Below are 23,663 nucleotides of genomic sequence, written 5' to 3'. Positions count from 1 at the left end.
AGTTCAATCCCTGGTTAGGGAAGTAGGATCCTACAAACTGTGTTGTGTGAGCTAAAAAATATAATTTAAACCCATCATAATGTCAAGAATGTGGTTAAATAATGTCCCACATTATTTGTAAATCTTTAAGACATTTAGTAGTTTAAGAAGTTGGTTCATGTATTTTATTAGGTAAAATTCTCTTAGAAGAGTCCTCTGTTAAAAAAAAATGTATGTCTTTAGCCGTTTTGGCTGGTGATACTAGGAAGTTTGTTCAATTAGACAAAATTATGATTAAAGTATTCCTAATGACTTTACTCAGAATGATATTCAGGGAAACCACAATAACATAGCAGTAGTTAAAACAGTAAAATACTGAACGTAAACATCTGGGACAACTAGATCCATAGTTAGTGTTGAAAAACTTATCTTTGCATAAGGCAATAACATGGATACTCTCTAAATATATTTTAAAATTTAATGATATTTGAAAACAATGTTGGCATGTAAAAATGTTGCTTGAAAATAAAATTATTTTCCTTTTTATTGTTTTTGAAATTTTTAATTCTACTTTCAGAAGAAAAAGATAGTATTATAGAAAAAATGGTAGATTTACTTATAGTTTGTCATTGTAGGATTTTTTTTTTCTAGTTTCTCCCGTATATATATATTTCTGGTCCCTAACTGTATCAGCAGAATTGTAATGTATTTTATAAAAGAATACTTTTGGGGGGAAATGCCTGACTCTCTATCAAATAGTATTATTTATGTCACTGGTATATCATTTATGTTATTATATGTATTTAAATCTCTTTAGTGAAACTATGTAACTTAGAACAATTCTGGCACATAGAAAGTGCTCAATAAACATTACTTATCATCATTATCATATTTTAACCTTTTTTGGGTTGAAAAGAAAGCATGCTGTTTCATTTTCACTCTTGACCGGATTTATTGTGAAAGTCGTGCCGTTTTCTAAGTAAAAAAAAAAAAACAGAGAGAAATTTATGTTGGCCAGCGTTTTCTTTTCTCCTTCTGTTAATGAAGTCAATAACTATTTTAAGAACTCATGGTAATCCTTAAGGCAATATTGCAGATTGTGACACAAAGTTGCACTTACTCCAACATTTGAAGTCAGCAGCATATGTAGAAATTCAACAAATTACTTTGATAAATCAAAGCCTTTAGGGCACCTGTCACTTGTCCTTGCAGTATTTAAAAAATGGGGTCCTAAGTCATGGTATTAAAAAGTAGAAAAAACATTATTTTGTTGTGATGGGGTTAGTAAAGGTTGCAATAAACGAATAATTATATTGGAACATCAGGCAAGTGTATTGAATGGTTTGCAAGTTACTGTATATTTTGTTGCAAATATCCATTTGTAGGTCAGTTCTTAGAGGCAAACTATGGATTCTAGCAAGAAGGGAAGGAGACCTGAGGTGCTAGATTCTTGAGACAAGAAAGTTTGACTGGTCCTTTTTAAACAATGAAAGTTTTGGAACATGAACATAACAAGAAAAATAGTAATTGTTTAAGAAATAATGACACATTTATTATCCCTGCCTGGGTGTTAAATTCAAAGTAAAAATTGGAACCTACTATTTCTATTTCACACTGATTCCTTCTGAGCCCAACAGACCTTTTCCTCCCTCCCTGTTTCTTATCTCAGTTAATTACATCACCCTTTCACTGGAAATAAATCTTTGAGTCATCTTTGACTTTTAAGAAAGTAGCCTTTTCTCTCTTCCCTGCCAAGTCCACTTAATTTTATTTTCAATCTGGAGCTCAATGTCTTACATCACTTTTGGAAAATTTTCAGCCACTCTCTCTTACTATACTGCTTTTGGCCCCTTTTTTCTGTAGGCTCTTTCTGAGAACCCAGAACGGATGCTAGTCTGCAGGTAGCACTCTGACCATCACTTCTGTATTTTCCAGGCTTTTTGCCTCTATCTGTGTTATTTTGGATATCTTCTGACTTATTTTTAAGTTCTTTATTTCTCTCTATATAAGGTTCAGTTAAACTCCACTCATTGTGTTCTTAATTTCAGTTATTGTGTTTTCAATTTTAGAACATTTAGTGGTTCTTTTTCAATCCTGCTATATCCTTAAATAAAATATTTCCAGTTCTCTGATGAAATTTTCAACACTGTATTTGATTTCCTGGAACTCAAGGAGCTAATTAAAGTATGATCAGTGTCACTATCTGGAGTGCATCTATTTTTCTACTGGTTTTGCTGACTCTTGTTCACAGTATCTTATCTCAGTCTGCGCTTCGTTTTCTTTGATTATATCCAAAATTATATTTGAAAAATGCTTGTAGAATTTTTTAGAAAAAATACATTTATTTTAGGCTTAAAATAATGTGTGTGTGTGTGTGTGTGTGTGTGTGTTTGCTTCCTTTTTCTCCAGAAAGGATTTTCATTTGCTTCTTTTAAGAGCCTGAAGACATTAGCAATCTGGAATCTCTTTAATTCATTTGAAAGGCCTGAGATATTCTGGGCCACCCAGATGATCTGAAGTTGGGCTACAGGCAGTGTGGAGGCTCTTTCTCTTTCAATTCACTCTTGTTCCTGGAATACAGTACTTCAGGGTCCATCCCACACTACCATGTTTTCCCCAGCATCCAACTTTTATGTCTATACCAGGTTATCAAACTACTCAGATATCAAACACTGGCTTTGTTATAATTAGCAAATGCTCCCAGGAGAAAAGTGACCTCAAATGTCAGGCTTACTTCTCTGGACTTTCATCTTCTCCCAGATGGCCAGATGGTGGCCAGGTGATTTTTCACTGCCTTGATGGTTCCACAGTGCTTTTGAGCAGACATTAAAAACATTTTTTGTTGTCTTTTCTAGTGTGGAGTTGGTCTGAACTACCTAGTCTGCCATTAATGGATGCTGAAGTCCCTTTTAATTTATCTTTACAAGTTCTCTAGAACTAATTTATTTCCCTAGGGTTATTGTGGTATTAAATTAAACCTCAAATATCAGCAAATGTTTATTTCTCTCTTGTGTTACTAGCTGAGTGTGGGTTGGATTGAGTGGTCCGGAGGCTTATTCCAAACAGTCAGTCAGGTACCCAGGATTTTGTTGTTCACAATTTGGAACATATAAGCAATTTTAAAAATATACTTTTCTAGATTCTTTTCCATTATAGGTTCAGTTCAGTTCAGTTGCTCAGTCGTGTCCTACCCTTTCTAACCCCAGGGACTGCAGCACACCAAGCTTCCCTGTGCATCACCAACTCCCGGAGCTTGCTCAAGCTCATGTCCATCGAGTTGGTGATACCATCCAACCATCTCATCCTCTGTTGTCCCTTTCTTTTCATGACTTCAACATTTTCCAGCATCAGGCTCTTTTCTAAGGAGTCAGTTCTTCGCATTAGGTAGCCAAAGTATTGGAGTTTCAGCTTGAGCATCAGTCTTTCCAATGCATAGTCAGGACTGATTTCCTTTAGGATTGACTGGTTGGATCTCCTTGCAGTCCAAGGGACTCTCAAAAGTCTTCTCCAACACCACAGTTCAAAAGCATCAATTCTTCAGCGCTCAGCTTTAAGAAAGCTGAGAACACTTGTAGGTTATTATAAGATATTGAATATTGTTCCCTGTGTAACAATCCTTGTTGTTTATTTTATATAAGGTCGTGTGTATCTCTTAACACATACTCTTAACTCATCCACCCCTCCCCCCGCCCCCCTTTGCTAACTTTAAGTTTATTTTCTATGTCTGAGTCTAGTTTTTTGGTATGTAGATTCATTTGTATAATTTTTTAGATTCCACATATAAGTGATAGTATATGTCTGTCTTTCTCAGTGTGACTTACTTCACTTAGTATGGGAATCTCTGATCTGTCCCTGGTGATGTCCATGACAATACTTCATTCTTTTTTACAGTTGAGTAGTATTCCGTTGTATGTATAGCCACACTTCTTTATAAGATTTGATTTCACTGTGAACAAAGAAGTGGGGAGGGAGAAGGAGGCACACTGGCTCTTCACTACCTTACCTGGGAATGCAGTGTTATTTCTGCCCTAGTAAAGGAGAGCGTGTGAACTACTGGGAGAGCACGAGTTCCTCTGTTACTCAACTCTACTAGGTAGGGGTCTTGTGAACTCTCACTTGCCATATTGAAAGATTCTCCTAACCCTGAGTGCCAAAAATGCTGTGACTGTGCTACACGGTATTTTGGGAGGTTGGAACTAAGTTGTAGGGAGCAAATCTTGTATGGAAGAGCTATTTGGGCCCCTTCCAGGAGAAACCACAGAGATTAATATCTTTATTAGAATCGAAAGTCATTAAAGTACAGTAAAATTTGGTCTGATTCAAACCTGGCCTTAATAGCCATGCAGACCAATTTGAAGAGCTAAGGAAGCTGAAATTTTCTTTAAATTTCATTTCTCACTGGATCCTGGACCTTATGCTAGGGCCATATGATCTGATTTAATTCTCATAGCCACTCAATGAGGAAATTTCAACTATTTATTCCCAAGTATTTAACTATTTGGAGAAGGCAATGGCACCCTACTCCAGTACTCTTGCCTGGAAAATCCCATGGATGGAGGAGCCTGGTAGGCTGCAGTCCATGCTAAGGGTTGGACACGACTGAGCGACTTCCTTTTCACTTTTCACTTTCATGCATTGGAGAAGGAAATGGCAACCCACTCCAGTGTTCTTGTCTGAAGAATCCCAGGGACAGGGGAGCCTGGTGGGCTGCCGTCTATGGGGTCGCACAGAAGTGACTTAGCAGCCGTAGCATTTAACTATGTATTAAAATATAAATGGTGTTTCAGAGCAGAACTTATAGTCAGGAACTCTAATGGCCATATTTTAATCTTAATTCTTTTTTAAAAGTTGAAGTATATTGATTTACAATATCATATTAATCTTAACTAAATATTAATCTTAATTCAATGTTTAATCTGTTCTCCACCTCTTCTCCTGGCTGCAGTAATTTCAGACAATGGTAATTTTTAAAGTCAGGAGAATGTCCCAGTAATTTCAGGAAGGTGTGAGCGAACTGATGGAATGAGCTCTGGTAGTTTGATCCAGATCCCAGTACAGGGCCAGGTGAAAAACCAGATGAACAGGTGAGATCCCTCTTCTCACCAACTGCTGGACTGGAGTGAGATGAAAGAAAACCCCTAGGGAAAATAGGGACCCCTCTATTTTCTCAATTTTTCCTGGTTACCCAGATAGGAAGGCTGAACCTAATGCTTACTCTGTGTGTGTGGTGGTGTTGTTGGGGAGTTGCAGGGGGTTGCCAGAAGATTGAATTTCTCTCAGACATCCAAGATATGGAAACACAAACACTCTCCAGATGCTCAGTACATGCCCTGCGCAGAATAGAGGCTCAATAAACATATTCTTCAAAATCTGATGTACTTAAGGATGATTATGCTAGAGGTGATTTTCAGGTTGATTGGTCAAACATGGCAGGTTAAATGTAAGTCTACTTCCTAAGATTACAATAAAGGAATAAAAGAGCACATAAATTTTCCAGGACAAAGAGAAAGGAAGAGACAACCACATTTGGGGAGTGAAATAGGGATACATCAGTCTTAACTGACTTCAGCAGAACCAAATCAGAAAAGAAGGAAGCTGTTTTGTGTTACCGAATGAGGGGAAGCTGAGACGTTGGAGGTACCAGGGACAGGTACCTCTGGAGAACAGAGTGAGTGGGTAGACTGACGTTAGAGGAGGGGATCTGAAAACACAGGGCTGGCTGAAGGTTAGAAATGCCTGATGTAGCAACCCTAGTGAAAGTGCATGTAAGGAGCAGTTATAATTGCAGAGCTCAACCACTAAACTGCCCCTCCCCACACGTAGTGCAAAATGGGAGCTTTATTTTCTGGACAGGAAATCTCTGGATTCAAGAACACTTGTCATAGCTGCATATAAATTCCAAAAGGTAGAGACTTCAGTCTGTTTTGGTCACTGATGAATCTCAAGTACCTAGAACAGTGTTTGGCATTTAATAGTCACTTGGTAAATATTTGTTGAATAAGTGAATAAATGAATGAATGAAACTCATTAAACACAGGAGTATTAATTAAAAGTTTCCATCCTAAACACTGAAAACTTTCAGCCACATTCATGCGCCAAGTTTCCAAAATGCTGGTCATCAAGCTCATACCCTCTAGGCAAGAGACCTAAGGATCCACAGTGTGAGGGGTGAGAACTCACTTTCTAAGAGAAAGGCTTACAGTCACTGACATTTGGGGGTTTTCCCATCAAAATAAGTAGACCCCTGCCCAATACTTTCCTATAGAGGCCACCCACCATGCCCTTATTCAATCTATAATTATTTATCATCTATAATGAGCATTTCAATTATTGAGCACCTATAATGGTCTGCTGCTGCTGCTGCTAAGTCACTCAGTCGTGTCCGACTCTGTGCGACCCCATAGATGGCAGCCCACCAGACTTCCCCATCCCTGGGATTCTCCAGGCAAAAACACCGGAGTGGGTTGCCATTTCCTTCTCCAGTGCAGGAGTGGGTTGCCATTTCCTTCTCCAGTGCATGAAAGTGAAAAGTGAAAGTGAAGTCGCTCAGTCGTGTCCGACTCTAGCGACCCCATGGACTGCAGCCCACCAGGCTCCTCCATCCATGGGATTTCCCAGGCAGAAGTACTGGAGTGGGGTGCCATTGCCTTCTCCTACAATGGTCTAGGCACTGGGAATAGAAAATAAGTGAACAAAATAAGTCTCTGCTCTCATAGAGCTTACATTCTAGAAGACAGACACTGCAAGTAAGCAGGTTGATAATTAAATTCAGTATATGACGTGTGAGAGGGTGATAAGTTCTAAAGACAAACATAGAACAGGGTAAGGGGACAGGGAGTGAGGGGGTTGGCATATTCACGGATGTAGTGAACTTTCAGCAGAGACCTAAAGGCAGTGAGGAAGCAAGTCAGGAGCCTATTTGGGCCAAGGGTTCCAGGAATAAGAAAAAGCAAGTACAAAGGCCGTGCATGAAGTGGGAATATACCTGGCATATTTAAAGAACACCAAGTCTTTTAAAGTGGTCAGGTTCTAGACATATTTCGAAGGAAGACAGAACATTTGCTGAGAAGCAGAAGACTGGGGAGGATCAGACTTGGTAGCGGGAGAAATCCAGGATCAAACATTTTGGACATGTTTGACTTGGGAATTTTATTTGCCTGTTGATCGGTCCTGGGTGTTCTTTGGAAGGAATGATGCTAAAGCTGGAACTCTAGTACTCTGGCCACCTCATGCGAAGAGTTGACTCATTGGAAAAGACTCTGATGCTGGGAGGGATTGGGGGCAGGAGGAGAAGGGGACAACAGAGGATGAGCTGGCTGGATGGCGTCACTGACTTGATGGACGTGAGTCTGAGTGAACTCCGGGAGTTGGTGATGGACAGGGAGGCCTGGCATGCTACAATTCATGGGGTTGCAAAGAGTCAGACACGACTGAGCGACTGAACTAAACTGAACTGATTGATTGCTGAGTAGCAATACCAGTGGGCAGTAGAAGGCAGTCTGGGCTTCAGGGCAGAGGTCAGAGCTGGAGCTGTACATCAATGAGTCATTGTCACATCACGCCGATGGTAGTTAAAGCCACGAGACCCAGATGAGATCATCAAGACTTGCACACGATTGAGCCCTGGGAGCACTCCAGCAGAGAGAGATGTCAGGGTACGAGGAGGAGTTAGCAGAGGATGTGGAAAAGTGAGGGAGCATGCTAGAGAAGGGGACCCAGAGAGGATGGCATCCTGCTGCTAGGTGAAGAAAGAATGGCTTGAAGGAGGGGTGATTGTTAGCATAGGGTCAGGGCACAATCAGTTGCATCAAAGCTGCTGTTAAATGAAGTAAGAGGGCTGAGAATGGGCCATTGGAATCGGCGGCATGGAGGTCACTGGTGACCTTGATAAGAATTGTTTTAATGTAGTGGTGAGGATAAAAGCCTGATGGAGTGTATTCAACACATGCTGGACTTTTTACTGTCTTCCTCTTACATATGAATAGGCAGCCAAAGATTGCTGAGAGTTCAGGAAAGTTTCCGATACTAAAGACAGAACTCAACATTGACAGGGAGGAAGGTTAACTGGAAGAAACCCAACATTGCATGGAGTAGAACAAACCTTAATCTAAAAGAGAAGAAAAGTTGTGTCACTGCGTGTGTGATGCAAAAATAGGTTTTTTTTTTTTTTTTTAAAGGAAGAAATGTCCAGAGAAGCAGATACGGCTAGATAGAGAGAATTTTGAGTCTGGGAGGTGACTACGACTCTAGGGCTGGAAAGCTCTTTAAACACAGGAACAGGAACAGCACAAAGTAACCTCTTTCTCTTCTTTTCCCCCTTTCCTCCCTTCCCCTCTCCCTTCTCTCTCTCTCTGCCATCACAAGACAAAATTAAAACAATTTAGTAATGACTTTGGTGTCCTTTATTTAAGGGAAATAACCCATGGCTGAGTGGCAGTAGGAAAGGGTAGTTTAATGCTTACTAGCAGTGAAGCAGTCTTCCCAGGGATTTTGGGCAAGAGAAAAATTTTACAAAATGTTAGAAGAGACAACTCAGAAGCTGGGTGTGCTTAGCTAGGAGGTCGAGATGTCCTAATAAGGCGTGCAGGTCCTACTTTCTAGAAGGAGATGAGCTCACCAACGCTGAGCTGGAGGATTGATTGGGGTTCGATTTCCCTGACAGGTGTATCCTGTCCAGAGCAGACTGAGGTGTGATTTGCGAATGTGGGCGGGGCCATCTTGGGATCCTGACAAGTTGAGTTAACCTTCTCATGCCTAATTATAACGTCTGGATCCTGAAGTAAAGCTGAAGTCAAATAACTTAGACATAGCATGGATGTGAGAGACTTTGGACCCTTTCGGCCATCCGTATGATGACTTCTGTAAGATCCGGGTAAACGGGCTAGAGAATTGCTCCCAGGTGGATCTGCTTCTCTTGTTTTTCCTCAGCTTAATCTGGTGGGGCTGGATGGAGCCACGTTTCAGTCAGGCTTGTGGCCGAGCAAAACTAACCTGCCATATGAGAACGAGGCGAGGAAGGGGAACATTTGTTGATGAAATTTGCCACGAATTTCATACAGATACAGTCTCACAGGAAAGAAGGAGCGAAGGCAGATCCTGAAGCCGGCTGTGTGCTTAGTCCTGTCTGACTCTCTGCAACCGCATGGACTGCAGCCCGCCAGACTCCTCTGTCCATGGGATTCTCCAGGCAAGAATACTGGAGTGGGTTGCCATGCCCTCCTCCAGGGGATCTTCCTAACTCAGGAATCGAACCCAGGTCCCCTGCATTGCAGGCAGATTCTTCACAGTCTGAGCCACCAGGGAAGCCCAAGAATGCTGGAGTGGGTTGCTCTTTCCTTTTCCAGGGGAACTTCCCAACCCAGGAATGGAACCAGGGTCTCCTGCATTGCAGGCAGATTCTTTTCCACCTGAGCTACCAGGGAAGCCCCCTGAAGCGGGTTAAAGCCACTAATGTTGTGGGTTGTGGTTGTGAGGTGTAGGTACTGGAGACCTGCCGATTTCTCAACATGAGGTCTGTGAACACCCAAGAAAATATGAACCAGATGGTAAGTTGTGACTTCTCTCCAAAAGTCATCTGGAGAGAAGACTTATCTGTAATCTACAGCTGCTGTCATAGTCTCAAAGGTTTCCATGATCCCAAAGAGTCAAAGATTGGGAATTCCCTGGCAGTCCAGTGGTCAGGACACTGGGCTTGCACTACCATGGGGCACTAGTTGGATCCCTGGTCGGGGAACTAAGATCCCGCAAGACACACAGCATGGCCAAAAAAATAAAATAAGATTTGACTAGAACTACCAGTACTAAATTGAAGGAAATCTAGTAAATTGTAGTCACTGCCTGAGATGCTCTTTGTGGAAGACTGATTCTCTAGCTTAGGCACCTGGCCTTCTCATATCCCATCTTCTTTTTTCTTCATGGAACTTCATTTTCTATCATAGTTCCCATCTCCTTCCTTCATTTGGAGTCTTTGTTCTAATCCTTTTCCATACCTCCTTTCTTCTTTCTCTACTGTTTAACAGATCCACTGGGGAGCTTGGCTTGGAGTGGTGGGGCAATCAGGTAGGCAGGAACTTCTCCAATTTATTTATCATCTTTCACACTGTTCCTAGTAGTGATTATAAAATATTGACATTAAGTAGATAAACTCATTTTGAAAGTACTTGCATGGTGTCTTTCCAAGCTACATGATGTTTGACCATGATATATACTAAAGGGTGATGAGAAACACCACAGAAAGATAATGTTAATATCCTTGATTGGAATGTAACTATTAATGGAAAATACTATGAAGTACTGTGAATAAATAGCCATAAAGTCTGGTTAAATATTATCACTTAAAGAACCATTAAGAAATAATGCTATTTATATAACCAAAGTGAATCCCATTTCTCTGCAGATCCAATTATGCACAGCAAGAGCAAGCATCTTGACTTTCACTAATTACAGAATTTTTTTCCCACAAAATAGCTTTTTATATTTTGATAGTGCTGATTGTTTTAAAGTTGTTCCCAAGGATTCATGTTCAAAGATCATCTTTCAGTCTATCACATTTTTAAGAATGATGTAATGCTTTCTTGATTATTTCAACATAACATAAAATGGAAATTCCATGGTTTGAGGTTTGCAGATAGTTCCTTTTTAATCTTCTTTAGGAACACATTTCATAACGAGTTTTGGTCTAAAATGTGATCCTGGTTTTCATCAGAATTTCTCTATTTTTGGCTGAAATGGGGTAAAGAGTCAAATGACTTTTGGCTCTTTTTTGTCTAGTGTTTGTGGTTTCACACAGTTTTAATATGCTTGAGGATAAGATTTCATTTTTTGTAGAGAAAGATTTAAGGCACCAGTTGTCCAGCATATCTCTGTGAGCTGCACTCTCTCTGATGAAGGCTATAATATTTTATCTTTTTTAGAGAGATCGAAGACCATAGCTTTTATGGATGGATTCATTATTGTTTTAAGGATGAAACTGGTATTTAAAATATGCAAATGTTATTTTACTCCTATTTAAAACCCCAGAGATCTCTGTATTACTTGTCTATCACTTCAGGGCAAATCAACACTGATTTTATGTCTTTGAGACACAAAACTATGTACTGGCTCACACCTCTGTGGGTTGGCTATTTCAGTTGGACTCAACCAGGTGGTTCTTCTACTGGTCTTCCCTGGGGTCACCCTTGTGACTGCAGTCATCTTGTGCTTGACTTCGTTTGGATGACCTAGATGGCTTTACTGGCTTTTGGTGTTAGCTGTTGCCTGAGGTGCCCTGGTTCTCTACCACATGGCCTCACATCCTCTGAATGGCTAGACCCAGCTTCATTACATGATAGACGTTATAGATATAATAGATATAATGTACTTCTTACATTATAAGAAGGAGAGAATGGAAGCAGTAGGGGCCTCTTGAGGCCAAGTCTCAGATGTCTTCACAGTGTCACTTCTCCCACATTTTTTGGTTCCAGAGGCATCCCCAGTTCAAGGAGAGGGATGATAGATTTCACCCGCTGATGGAAGGAGCCTCAAAATCACACTGCAATGGGACATCTATATGGTGTTGCAAGGATTATAGTGATCATCTTTGCAGCAAACCTACCATAGCTTCTCATCTTAATTAAAATAAAAACCAAATTTTCACTATGGCTCCCAAGTCCCTACATCTTCTGACTTCCTTTTCAATTTTGTATTGTTCCACGCCTCCCTTCATTCATTGCTCTCCTTTCTGTTACTCAAATGACCTAACCTTGTCGTTCTCCCTGTCTCAAATGCTCCTTCTTCATATCTAGGCTCCTTCTTATCATTTAGGTCCTAGGCTCCTTCTTGTCTTAGTTAAATGTCACTAAAAGTATATTTTAAAAAACACTTTATTGAGGTATGACTGGCACATTAAAAAAGCTATGCTTATTCAATGTGTCTAACTCTGTGAGTTTGGGAATATATACATACCCATGAAACCATCATCAGTGTCAAGGTCATAGACACATCCATCACCACCCAAAGATTTCCTCCCATTATTATTAGTGTGCACTGAAAACACTAAACATAAGATCTAGACTTAGTCAATTTTGAGTATACAATACTGTTGGCTAGACACCATGCTGTGTAATAGATCTCCAGAGTTTATCTTGCATAACTGAAATTTTGTACCATTTGACAATCACCTGCTCGTATCCCTTCCTTGCTTCCTAACCCCAGTGACCACAATTCTACTCTGCTTTTGTGAGTTTGACATTTTTTTTTGGCCACACTGTGCAACATATGGGATCTTACTTCCCCAACCAGGGACTGAACCCATGCCCCTTGCAGTGGAAGAATGGATTCTTAACCACTGGCTCACCAGTGGTGACGAGGGGAGGGGAGATCCCGAATTTATCTGTTTTAGATTCCACACAATAGAACCCTCAGAATGTCTTAAGTTGCCTCTTCCACTTTCTTAGCAACTCTTTATTATTTGTATGCTTTTATCTATTTTATTTATCACTTTCTAAATTATCTTTTTTTTTTTTAAATTTATTTATTTATTTTTAATTTTTACTTTACAATTCTGTATTGGTTTTGGCATAGATTGACATAAAAAATATGCTTATTGCTTATTTTCCCACTGGAATTTAAGGTCTTTGGGAGCCAAGGCTTTGTCTGTTTTGTTTATTCCTATTTATTCAAGGATGAGAATGTGTCTTTGTAATGGTCCTCAACCTTGGCTATTCTCTAGAGGGTGTGGGGTGATGCCCAAGCTGTACTCCAGACAACTAGAAATGCCAAAAGGATCCCATAGAGCAGCCAAAAGGAAGAACCACGGGCTAGCCTGAAAACCTCAGAGAAGAGGAGGAACCAGGGCTGGGTCTTAAAGGGAAGGCAAGATTTAGAGACATGGAGCAAAGAGGAAAGCCTTCCTCTCAGAAAGGATGTAGGAGGAGCAACAGGGAAAGGAGCTAGATATTGCAGAATGAGTAATGCCAGGCATCGACTTGTTAACTGGATTTGATAAGCTGTTGGTACATTGACCATTCTTCCTGAATTTTCCAGACTAGCTCATTTGAATACTGTGTTCCATTTTCCATGCAAATCAACAACACATCTTTTAACATTTGAGCATCTATACTCCACCTCTAAGGTAGAAGGAACACAAAATCATAGTAAAATGATGAATTTTTTTTTAAAATGATGACTATGTTTTAGAAAATATTAGGTTGGTACAAAAGTAATTGTGGTTTTTGCATTGTTGAATATGCCATTTGATATTGGAAATTAGTCTAAATAAATGTGGTTATGTTATACATCATTTTAATGCACATTTCTTGCTTTTCATTTTTGCTAATGGCTTATTACTTACTGTTTATTTTAGACTAGGGAAATAATGTGAGACAAAAAGCAAATTCGAGCAGTTTTCTTGATTGAGTTCAAAATGGGTTGTAAAGCAGCAGAGGCAATTTGCAACATCAACAGCCATTTGGCCCAGGAACTGCTAATGAACATACAATGCAGTGGTGGTTCAAGAAGTTTTGCAAAGGAGATGAGAGCCTTGAAGATAATGAGTGCAGTGGCTGGCCATCAGAAGTTGATACTGACCAGCTGAGAGCTATTATCGAAGCTGATCCTCTTACAATTGAAAAGTTGCCAAAGAATTCAATGTCAGCTATTCTTCCATCATTCGACATTTGAAGCAAATTGGAAAGGTGAAAAAGCTTGGTAAGTGGGTGCCTTGTGAGCTGACTGGAAATCAAAAAGTTGTTATTTTGAGGTGTCATCTTCTCTTATTCTATGCAACAATGACGAGCCATTTCTCAATTGGATTGTGACGTGTAATGGAAAGTGGATTTTATACAACAAGATGAGTTGGAGAAGAAGCTCCAAAGCCCTTCCCAAAGCCAAACCTGCACCAGAAAAGGTCATGGTCACTCTTTGGTGGTCTGCTGCCAGTCTGATCCACTACAGCTTTCTGAATCCTAGTGAAACCATTACATCTGAGAAGTATGCTCAGCAAATCAATGAGATGCACCGAGAACTGCAATGCCTGCAGCTGGCACTGGTCAACAGAAAGGACCCAATTCTTCACAACATCACACAATCAACTGCTTCAAAAGCTGAATGAATTGAGCTTCGAGGTTTTGTTTCATCCGCCATATTCACCTGACCTCTCGCCAACCGACTACCACTTCTTCAAGCATCTTAACAACGTTTTTCAGGGAAAACGCTTCCATAACTAGCAGGAGGCAGAAAATGCTTTCCAAGAGTTCACTGAATCCCAAAGCATGGATTTTTATACTATAGTAATAAACAAACTTATTTCTCATTGGCAAAAATGTGTTGATTGTATGGTTCCTATTTTGGTTGATAATGATGTGTTTGAGCTTAGTTATAATGATTTAAAATTCACAGTCCCAAACCGTAATTACGTTTGTACCAACCTAATAGCTACTCTGATATGAAAAATCTTGTCATTTAAGAAAGCAACTTTGTATCCTTAACTAGGAGCACAGGAGTGATAAAAGTGATGTTTTAGGATTGTTCTGTGAGAACAGATTGGAGATTAGAGGCAAGAAAAGGAAAGAGGTAGGTACCCCAGCCATGCTGGTGTATTTCTCCGCATGAAGTGAATAAGGGTTATGGTGATGGGGACATAAAGTCGAGGGTGGATGTGAGAGGCATTTGGGGAAAAAAAGCAAGTCACAAGTCATGATGATAGGTCAGTAGTGTAACAGCTAGGAGGGGAGGGTGGCCTTACCCTCATGGGTTAAATTATTTTGGTGAGCATTTATATTGATCAGTTTCACAGAATTAAATTCACGTAATGCTGTGTGTTATCTGAATGACAGGGCAAAGAGCAGAGAGAAAAAGCCTGGCACCACGTTTCAAAAACCTAAATCTTTTAGTTTCCAAATTGAGATATAATTCATATACCATACATTTCACTATTTTAAAGTGTATAATTCAGCAGTTTTCATATATTCAAGAGGTTGTGCAATCAACATCACTGTCTAATCCAGAACATTTTTATCACCCCAGAAAGAACCCTGTACTCATTAGCAACCATTCCCCATTCCCCTTTCCCCATCTCTTGGTGACCACTAATCTCCTTTCTGTCTATGGATTTGCCTTATTGTGAACATTTCATATACATGGAATCATATAATATAAGGGCTTCCCTGGTGGCTCAGAGGTTAAAGCATCTGCCTCCAATGCAGGAGACCCGGGTTTGATCCCTGGGTTGGGAAGATCCCCTGGAGAAGGAAATGGCAATCCACTCCAGTATTCTTGCCTGGAGAATCCCATGGACGGAGAAGCCTAGTAGGTTACAGTCCACAGGGTCGCAAAGAGTTGGACACGACTGAGTGACTTCACCTCGTATAATATATGGTATTTTGTGATTGCTTTCATTTAGCATTTCTTCAAGGTTTATCCATGTTGTAGCATATGCAGGCATGCATGCTCAGTTGTCCAGTCATGTCCGACCCTCTGTGACCCCATGGACTGTAGCCTGCCAGGCTCCTGTGTTCATGGGATTATCTAGGCAACATACTAGTATGGGTTTCCATTTCCTCTTCCAGGGGATTTTCCCCACCCTGGCATCAAACCTGCCTCTTCTGTGTCTCCTGCATTGGCAGGCGGATTCTTTACCACTGAGCCACCTGGGAAGCCCGTTGTAGCAGATATCAGCACCTCATTCCTTTTTATGGCAGAATAATATTTCATTGTATGGATATACCACATTTTATCTATCCATCAGTTATTTGGGTTATTTATGTTTTTTGGCTTTTATGAATAATGCCTAAATCCTGCATTTTAAGATTGCCTTTACTACATTCTATATTCATGTGCTATTTTTAGTATTTCAAGGGGACTACTGGAAACATCCCTTTGGTTCACACAGATGTTAGAATGATGCCATTAAAATGGAAGATCAGGCCACTCCTTTTCTCAAAATGCTCCAGTGACTCCCTTATCACTTGTAGTAAAAGACAATCCTGAGTACAAGCTCCCAGGCTCTCTTCAGTCTGTTTTTCTAACTGTATATCCTGGCCCCACCCTTGTCTCAGATGCCCTGGCCTTCTAGGTTATACTCAGCTGCACTGGGCAGGCTTTCTCTTCTGGTTCTTGCTTGCACCTCTTCTCCCAGGGATCTCAATGGATCACTGTCACCTCCTCACTCAGACCTTTTCTGATCTCACAGTTGAAAAGAACACCCTTGTACCCTCACTGTACTTTGCATATCCCATCTCCCTTCTTGCTGTATTTACCTTAGAACTTATTCTATCTATATATTTTATTTTCTTATTTATAGTCTGTCTTCATTAAAATGCAAACTCTGTAAGAGTAAGAAATTTGATGCATTGTGTTTATCCACATATCCCCAGCACCTAGAATTTCATTTGCCAGATAATAGGTGTTAAATATTTGCAGAATGAATGAGTGAATATACTTAAAATTAGGCTGCTTAGGCTATTTAAAATAACAGATTTTTTTTGGGGGGGGGTGGTTTGACTGGAAGGATAACCATTCAGTATGAAAGTGTGTCTAAATCCTGCTGATCAAAAGTTCTTAAGAGCATAAGTCTTTGACTAAACTCATTAGTTTGACTAATGTAAAAGAAAAGTATAGGCATTGTCTCTCAGATGCACCAGTTTATTTGGTAGAAAAAACTTCAGAAACCTGGGTCTCTCCTGGGGGAGGCTGTGGGGAACACAGGGAGTGCCTCATGGTAAGAAATTTGGGAACAACTACTCTGAACAACTATCTGAAAGGATGTTGGTTAATGTGGTTGGTTAATTACTGAGAAATTCCAGGAAAGAAAAAAAGCTACATTTTAAACAAAGGTTTATCAGCATGTACCATTTGACTGTTCTACTGTCCAAAGGTTCCTCTTGCAACTCTTTTTGGCAGCACTTGTGTAAAACTGAGGCAGCAGTAAGTGACAAAGGTTTTATTTATCTCCCGTTATTATCTGTTGACTTTTTAAAAGGCTCAGTAACGAACAGCAGCAGGGTGAAGCAATGTCTTGTGAGGCCTAGGGTTCCCACGAGCCCTGAGACTTTCTGAGCCAGTGAGGGAGAACATCAAGGAATCTTTTTATTATATAGCTGTGTGAAATGAGGCTCCAAAAGGGGAAGTAATGTTTTTAAAGCCACACTGTAAAATAAGAATCTGCCAAAGCAAAATGAAGCTAGTACTAATTTGAGAGAATTCATCTGAGTTGTACTCTGATTACACTGGACATTTTCTATGCAGATTCTATACATATACTTCATCAGTAGTGTGACCTTTGAGATAGAACTTATCTTTTCCTTTTACTTTCAAGAGATGTGAGACTGACAGAGGCTAACTTACCCCAAATTTCCAGTAAATGGCAGAGCTAGGATTCAAATCTCTTTATTCAGATCTGTTATGAAAATCTTTGGTCTCTTTCTCTGAAGTCTAGTGTCTCCAGGTGGGAAAATCTTAGTACAGATCTCATAGTTCCTACCTCCTGACATTCACAAATAATGATGATGATGGTGATGATTGTAACACAAACTTACTGTGTGTCTACATTATTCTAGCTTCTGGGGTATGTTTTAAAAAAGCAAGACAAATTTCTGCCCTTGTGGGGAAAGAAAGACAATCAGTATAATATAGAAACAGTTTATGTAGGTTTTCAAAGTGATCTATGTGATGGGGAAAAGAAATAGAGCAAAGTAAGGGGCATGTTCAAATAGAGTGGTCAGGGCAACTTCACTCAGAAGGTAACGCTCGAAGGAGCTGAAGATAAATTATCTGCAGTGAAATGATTGATGAAGAGAGAAGAGCTACTGCAAAGGCTCTGAGGTGGGATCATGTCCTATGGGTTTGAGAGACAGTAAGAATAGTCAGTGTGACAACCGTGGTGAGAGTGGAAGCAAAGAATGTTGGTGGGGTGGGAGGGATGAGGTCAGGTGGAACAGGGGCCAGATTGTGCCTCAGAGGTTACAGTTAAGATATTGGTTGGCTTTTACTCTCAGTGAAATGGGGGAGTCTTTGTAGGATTTGGGGAGGAGAATCAAATTTACATCCCACTGGCTGTTGTGTTGAGGAAAGTGAAAGGGGAGAAAGATGGCCACACCAGATACGTGCCTCCTTCAAAAATCTAGACAAGCGATGGTGATGGCTTAGACTAGAGTGGTAGCAATGGAGGGAGAGAGAAATGATTGGGTTCTGGATAAGATTTGCTGAAGGATTTGAGAAAAAGAGAGGAATCAAGGATACCTGTGACTTCCCCACGAGACATCTCCCCACTGAATCTTCTAAGCAATTCTGCTGCAAGGCAGCTGAGGGTTCAAGAACCTTCATGGTATGTGTGCGTCATGTGGCGAAATATTTTTCAGTGTGAAGAGGAACCAAAATACTTACACTATTTCATCAAAAACAGTCACTCTATGTAAGACAGTATTTTTAAGTCTCAAGAATCAGAAATCTAGTGCTGTTATCTCTCTAATTTGCTCATGGTCAGAGTTACTTCATCTTTCTGAGCCCCAAGTTCTTTCTCTGTAAGATGGGGATCACTGTTCTGCGGTCTCAATTGTGAGACAGTGTGAACTCTGAGCAGTGATTTGTTTGGTTAACTGCTGGACTCACACTTAGAATGGTGCCTGTGACATTGTAGGTGCTCAGCAAACTCAAATGACTAGATGGAAGAGAATGTACTCAAAGACCTTGGGGGTGGGAATTGTAAGTCTATGTTAGGTTTATTATTAAGTAAGAAAACTGCCAAGACAAGCAGCTTTGGGGGAGGCCTTAATTAACAGGATAATTACTTTGCTTTGACTCAGCCTGTCGCTTTTGATTGTTCATATAATGGAATGATGAGGACATCCCCTCACAGTTTCTAGCCTCTGGTACTCGTATGCCTTTTCATAAGCCAGCAGCACCTGGACAACTTACATAAGAACAACTTTGATGAGCATCCTCTTTTTAATTAAGGACATCTGCTTTTTCTGTCCGTCTCATTAGAGAGTTTCTTTGCACCATGAATCTGATTGCGGGTGAAGCTGATAATGAAAATATACAAGGTGCATAAAGCCAAGGGGAACTGAATTCTAATCTCCAGTCAATGAGTTAATACATGGAAACCCTTAGAACTGTAAGAAAATGCTCCAGAAATACTAGCCGTTCTTATTATCTGTTCGTTCATTCATTCATTTTCTTCCACCCTCCATCCCTCCATTTCCTCCTTCCCTCCTCACTCACTAATCCATCCATTTTATGGCTGTTTTCTGACACCTATTTTGTGAAGGGTCTTGTGTTATGTGTAGGGTATATAAAGATGAATGAGATACCACCTCTACTCAGTGAGATACTCACATGAAGCCAATTCGAAAACAGTGCAGGAATGGCATCTGCCCAGCCCATCTTTTTCCTGACATCATCTTGTTATTGTTGTTGTTCAGTCGCGCGGGCATGTCTGACTCTTTGTGACCCCACGGACTGCAGCACACCAGGCTTCCCTGTCCATCACCAACTCCTGGAGCTTACTCAAACTCATATCCATTGAGTCGGTGATGCCATCCAACCATTCTCATCCTCTGTTGTCCCCTTCTCTTCTTCTCTGTACAGAATACGTATTTATCCTGCTTTTTAAAAACTATTCATTCGTTTGATTGTGTCACATCTTAGCCGTGGCACACAGGGTCTTGGTTGTGGCGGACCATCTCTAGCCGTGGCGCACAGGGTATTTGTTGTGGCGGACCGTCTCTAGCTGTGGCACACAGGCTCAGTAGTTGTGGTGCTTGGGCTTATTCCTTCATGGCATGTGGGATCTTAGTTCCCCAACCAAGGATTGAACCCATGTTCTCTGTGTTGCAAGGAAGATTCTTAACCACTGGACCACGAGGGAAGTCCCTATCCTGCTTTTTAAAAAAATCTTAACCTAATTATATCTTTGAGCTATTCATATTCAGCATTTCTCTGTCAGCAAGGAGCATAATACCACCAAACTTCCTTGTAGCATTATTTTCTGATATTCTGAATATTTTTCCCTAGGTCAATAGATGGTTTAAGAAGACATTTTTAATAGATAAATAATGTACCACAGTATAGCTGTAGCATAATGTCTTTAGCTGTTGCTCTATTTGGATGTCATTTCCATTTTCATGCTATGAAAAATAATGCTGCGATCTTTGCATGTAAATATTTGTGTGTGACTGATGACTTCCTCATGAGAAATTGCTAAACATGGAATCAGCAGTCAGTATTTTAAAGGTTAAAAAAAAATGACTTCTTGATAATTGATCATTTCTCAGCATTATACCTAACACATTTTGATGATAAGTTGAGAGTTTAAGGTCCCCAACGGTGAATCATTTAAACACTCACTTATTCAGTTTCTCACCAGGCTTTTAAAACTAGTGTCTACTTCTCTTGCAACTTTGATTAAACTGAAAAGGCTAACTATAATTAATCTGTGTTAATGAGCATGAAAAGCATTTGAGAGTCATGTGGAAACTGATGATTATGAAATCTTTTCATCTACCACGGTGACTTTTATTTCATAGGAGAAGACTTTCCTTTTCCACCAACCCTTTTCCCTTCTCTGCCCCCTATTTGGCAGGGTATGATTGTGGGCCCAGTAGTAGACATTTCTAAAACTAAGAGCCAAGTCTAAAAACAAGGAACGTTTTCCTAAGCTTACAGCTTCTCTGGATGCTAGCCAAGAATGTCACTTAGGATGATGACAAATAACTGGAATTCAGTAAAAACTATTGGAGGGTTCCAGAGGTTTGGGCATGAAGCATGAGGACAAAGTTAGGTCTCTGGCTAAATGGCAGTCTTAGACTTGCACAGTAAATCCTTGCTGTATGGTTTGGATTCTGATTCGGCTTTGCAGGGTTGCAGCAAGTGTGGGTATATTGTTCATCTGAAATACAGTTAGATTCACTTATTATTTATATTCTGTTTGGGTCTCTCCTCCCCACCCACTGCCTCCCTGCTTCCATTCATATCCTTATCTTAGTTGATGTTAACTGATTATTTTTGGCATTTGAAACATTCCCATAATTCTAAGAGTCAAGGCTGTCTGAAAGGTATGTTCAGAGAAGTATCACTGCCCACCTCATCCCTGCTACCCCATTCCCCTTCCTCCATTCTTCCCATCTCATCCCACCCACTCCTCACAGAAAACAATCTCATTAGTTCCTGGTTTATCTTTCCTGAATTTCTTTTGCATGGAAGCATGTTTGTTTTCTCATACACTTCTTTCTTACAGGAAAGGTAGCATACTATATACATTCTTTTGTTCTTGGCTTCTTTTTTAGTTGACAGTATATCCTGGAGACCATAGTATCTGCTCATAGAAGTCTTCCCCATCTTTATTTATTTATAGCAGTGTAACATTTTATTGTGTGAATATGTCATAGTTTATCTGACTAATCTACATTTGAGCAGTTAGATTATTCAGTATTTTGCAGTTGTAAACAATGATGCAATGGATAACTACATGAGTATTTGTATATATATACTTTTTATTGTTAAGGTATATCTTCAAGGTAGATTTGTAGAATTGGGATTGTTGGTTCAACAAATAAGTATACATGTAGTTATTGTAATGTGTTGCCAAATTTTTTTCATGAAGGGTTTTACCAGTTTGTATAGCCATCAGCATGTGTGAGGGTGCCTGCCTGTTTTCCCACATTCTGTCAATAGAAAGTGCAGTCATAATTTCTAATTTTTGTCAGTCTGATAGCTGAGGAATGGTACCTTCCCATACTTTGATGTCTGTCTCCTCAGCTGAGCAAGATTGCCAAGTGAGTTCTGTTTGGCTGCATCCTCCCTGCCCTGTGGCATAGAAACTGTCTCCATGCATAAGCTAGGCCAGTCATAAGACTCACCTCATTTCTTTCACTTTCCACAGGGATGATAATCCTGAATTCTACTATCCAATGTCCAAAAAGCCCCTTTGTTTCATATATTTTGTTTGCTTTTCTAGTTGTTTAAGGTAAGAGCTTAAATTCGGTCCCTGTTATCCCATCAATGGTGGTAGCATGTGAAAGTGAGTAAGCTGGTCCAATATTCAACTGATAAGACTTCTAGACACAGAGAGAAAATTATCAATGATTACTGAAGCAATAGAAAAAAAAATTTAGAACTGAATAGACACTTTCTCTTACACTGAAGGGGCCGAAGAAATTATAAGCAGAGTGAATGCAACCACATCCACCCTGTGAAAATTCATAACTCTAAACAAATAAAGGAAATAATGGAAAACTTCTACAAAGGGAGAAAAAAGAAAAGAGAAAGGGAAGGTTTCTGTATAAACGAAAAGAAGCCTAGTAGGAACAGGATTCTCATTGCCAGAATGCTAAAAGTTAGCAGACAAAATTTTTAGAGGATTTGATTTTGAAATCTAAAATTCTATAGCCAGGCAAATTAGAATATGAGTGATAGTAAAATTTTAAGAGAATACTGTGGACAGCTTAATAGGAACAACTTTGAAAATAAAGTTGATATGGATGATTTTCTTGGAAAATATAGACCTGTATTCATAGAAGTTGAAAAAATAGACCTGTATTCATAGAAGTTGAAAATTAAATTCAGTATATACCTATTAAAAGGCACCAGGCCCAGAAGGATCTATAGGAAAGTTCTATTGAACTTCAAAGAACAGGTGAAAAAATTATAAAAAGCTTTCTCATTCATTCTAAGAGGCTACCAGACCATGTTAACAAAGCCAGACAAGCACAGAAGACCAATGAAGGTTCAATAAGAGATAGAAATCTTGCCAATTGTTGAAAATGATGGAAAGAATTGATAACTAGTTGTCAAGTTGTTACCCAGGTAACCTAAAGGATAAAAGGAGAAGTCTAAGGTATCAGAATTGTAGCAGTTGCAGAAAGCAGTTTACGTGGTAGGGTGTAAAAGAGTAAAGAAGTTGAACATATTAAAATATAGACATATGAAGAAGGGCCCATGAGCTGAAACTCAGATCTCTGAAGAGAGGCTGCTGCCATACCTGTGCTGGTGTATCAGCCTTGTGGGGAGATGGAGGGATGTGGTGGTTGCTGAGGCTGCTTCTGCAAGTGTCAGAAAAACAACAAACTGGGTTCAGCTGTTGCTATGAGAAGAAACTGCCCTGGCTGGTTGAAGAAGTGTTGCTAGGATACTGTACACAGGAAAAGGAGGCAGACAGCAAGATCATGGCAAGCTGTCAGGGAGGAGCAAATCCCTTCTTCCTCTTCTAGCCTTGTCATCTCCTTTGTTAGTCAGAGACTAGGAAGAAGCCAGTTGGCAAAGCAGAAATGCGGTTTGTACAGTTCCAAACCTACCATCACAAATCAACATATAGAAGAGTGGGCTCGGATCTGAGACTATAAAGAAAGCTGAATTGATGCTTTTGAACTGTAGTGTTGGAGAAGACTCTTGAGAGTCCCTTGGACTGCAAGGAGAGCCAACCAGTCCATCCTAAAGGAGATTAATCCTGGATGTTCATTGGAAGGACTGATGCTGAAGCTGAAACTCCAATACTTTAGCCACCTGATGCGAAGAACTGACTCACTGGAAAAGACCCTGATGCTGTGAAAGATTGAGGGAAGGAGGAGAAGGGGACGACAGAGGATGAGATGGCTGGATGGCATCACCGACTTGATGGACATGGGTTTGGGTGGACTCCGGGAGTTGGTGATGGACAGGGAGGCCTGGTGTGCTGCTGTTCATGGGGTTGCAAAGAGTTGGACACAACTGAG

At 40.1% G+C, this 23,663-nt stretch overlaps 1 long non-coding RNA gene across 1 annotated transcript; it reads right to left on the bottom strand.

Moving 5' to 3' along the window:
* Positions 1-8,902: 8,902 nt before the first annotated feature.
* Positions 8,903-23,002, bottom strand: LOC120858683. Its single transcript, XR_005719927.1, has 2 exons — positions 22,934-23,002; positions 8,903-8,970 (listed from the first exon to the last, which is right to left on the bottom strand). It is a non-coding gene; the product is annotated as an uncharacterized LOC120858683 (long non-coding RNA).
* Positions 23,003-23,663: the final 661 nt, after the last annotated feature.

This window comes from Oryx dammah, unplaced genomic scaffold, assembly GCF_014754425.2.
Source record: "Oryx dammah isolate SB20612 unplaced genomic scaffold, SCBI_Odam_1.1 HiC_scaffold_29, whole genome shotgun sequence".
NCBI classification, from domain to species: Eukaryota; Metazoa; Chordata; class Mammalia; order Artiodactyla; family Bovidae; genus Oryx; species Oryx dammah.
The sequence above is the reverse complement of the archived record's forward strand: the minus strand, read 5'-3'. Positions and strand labels throughout refer to the sequence as shown.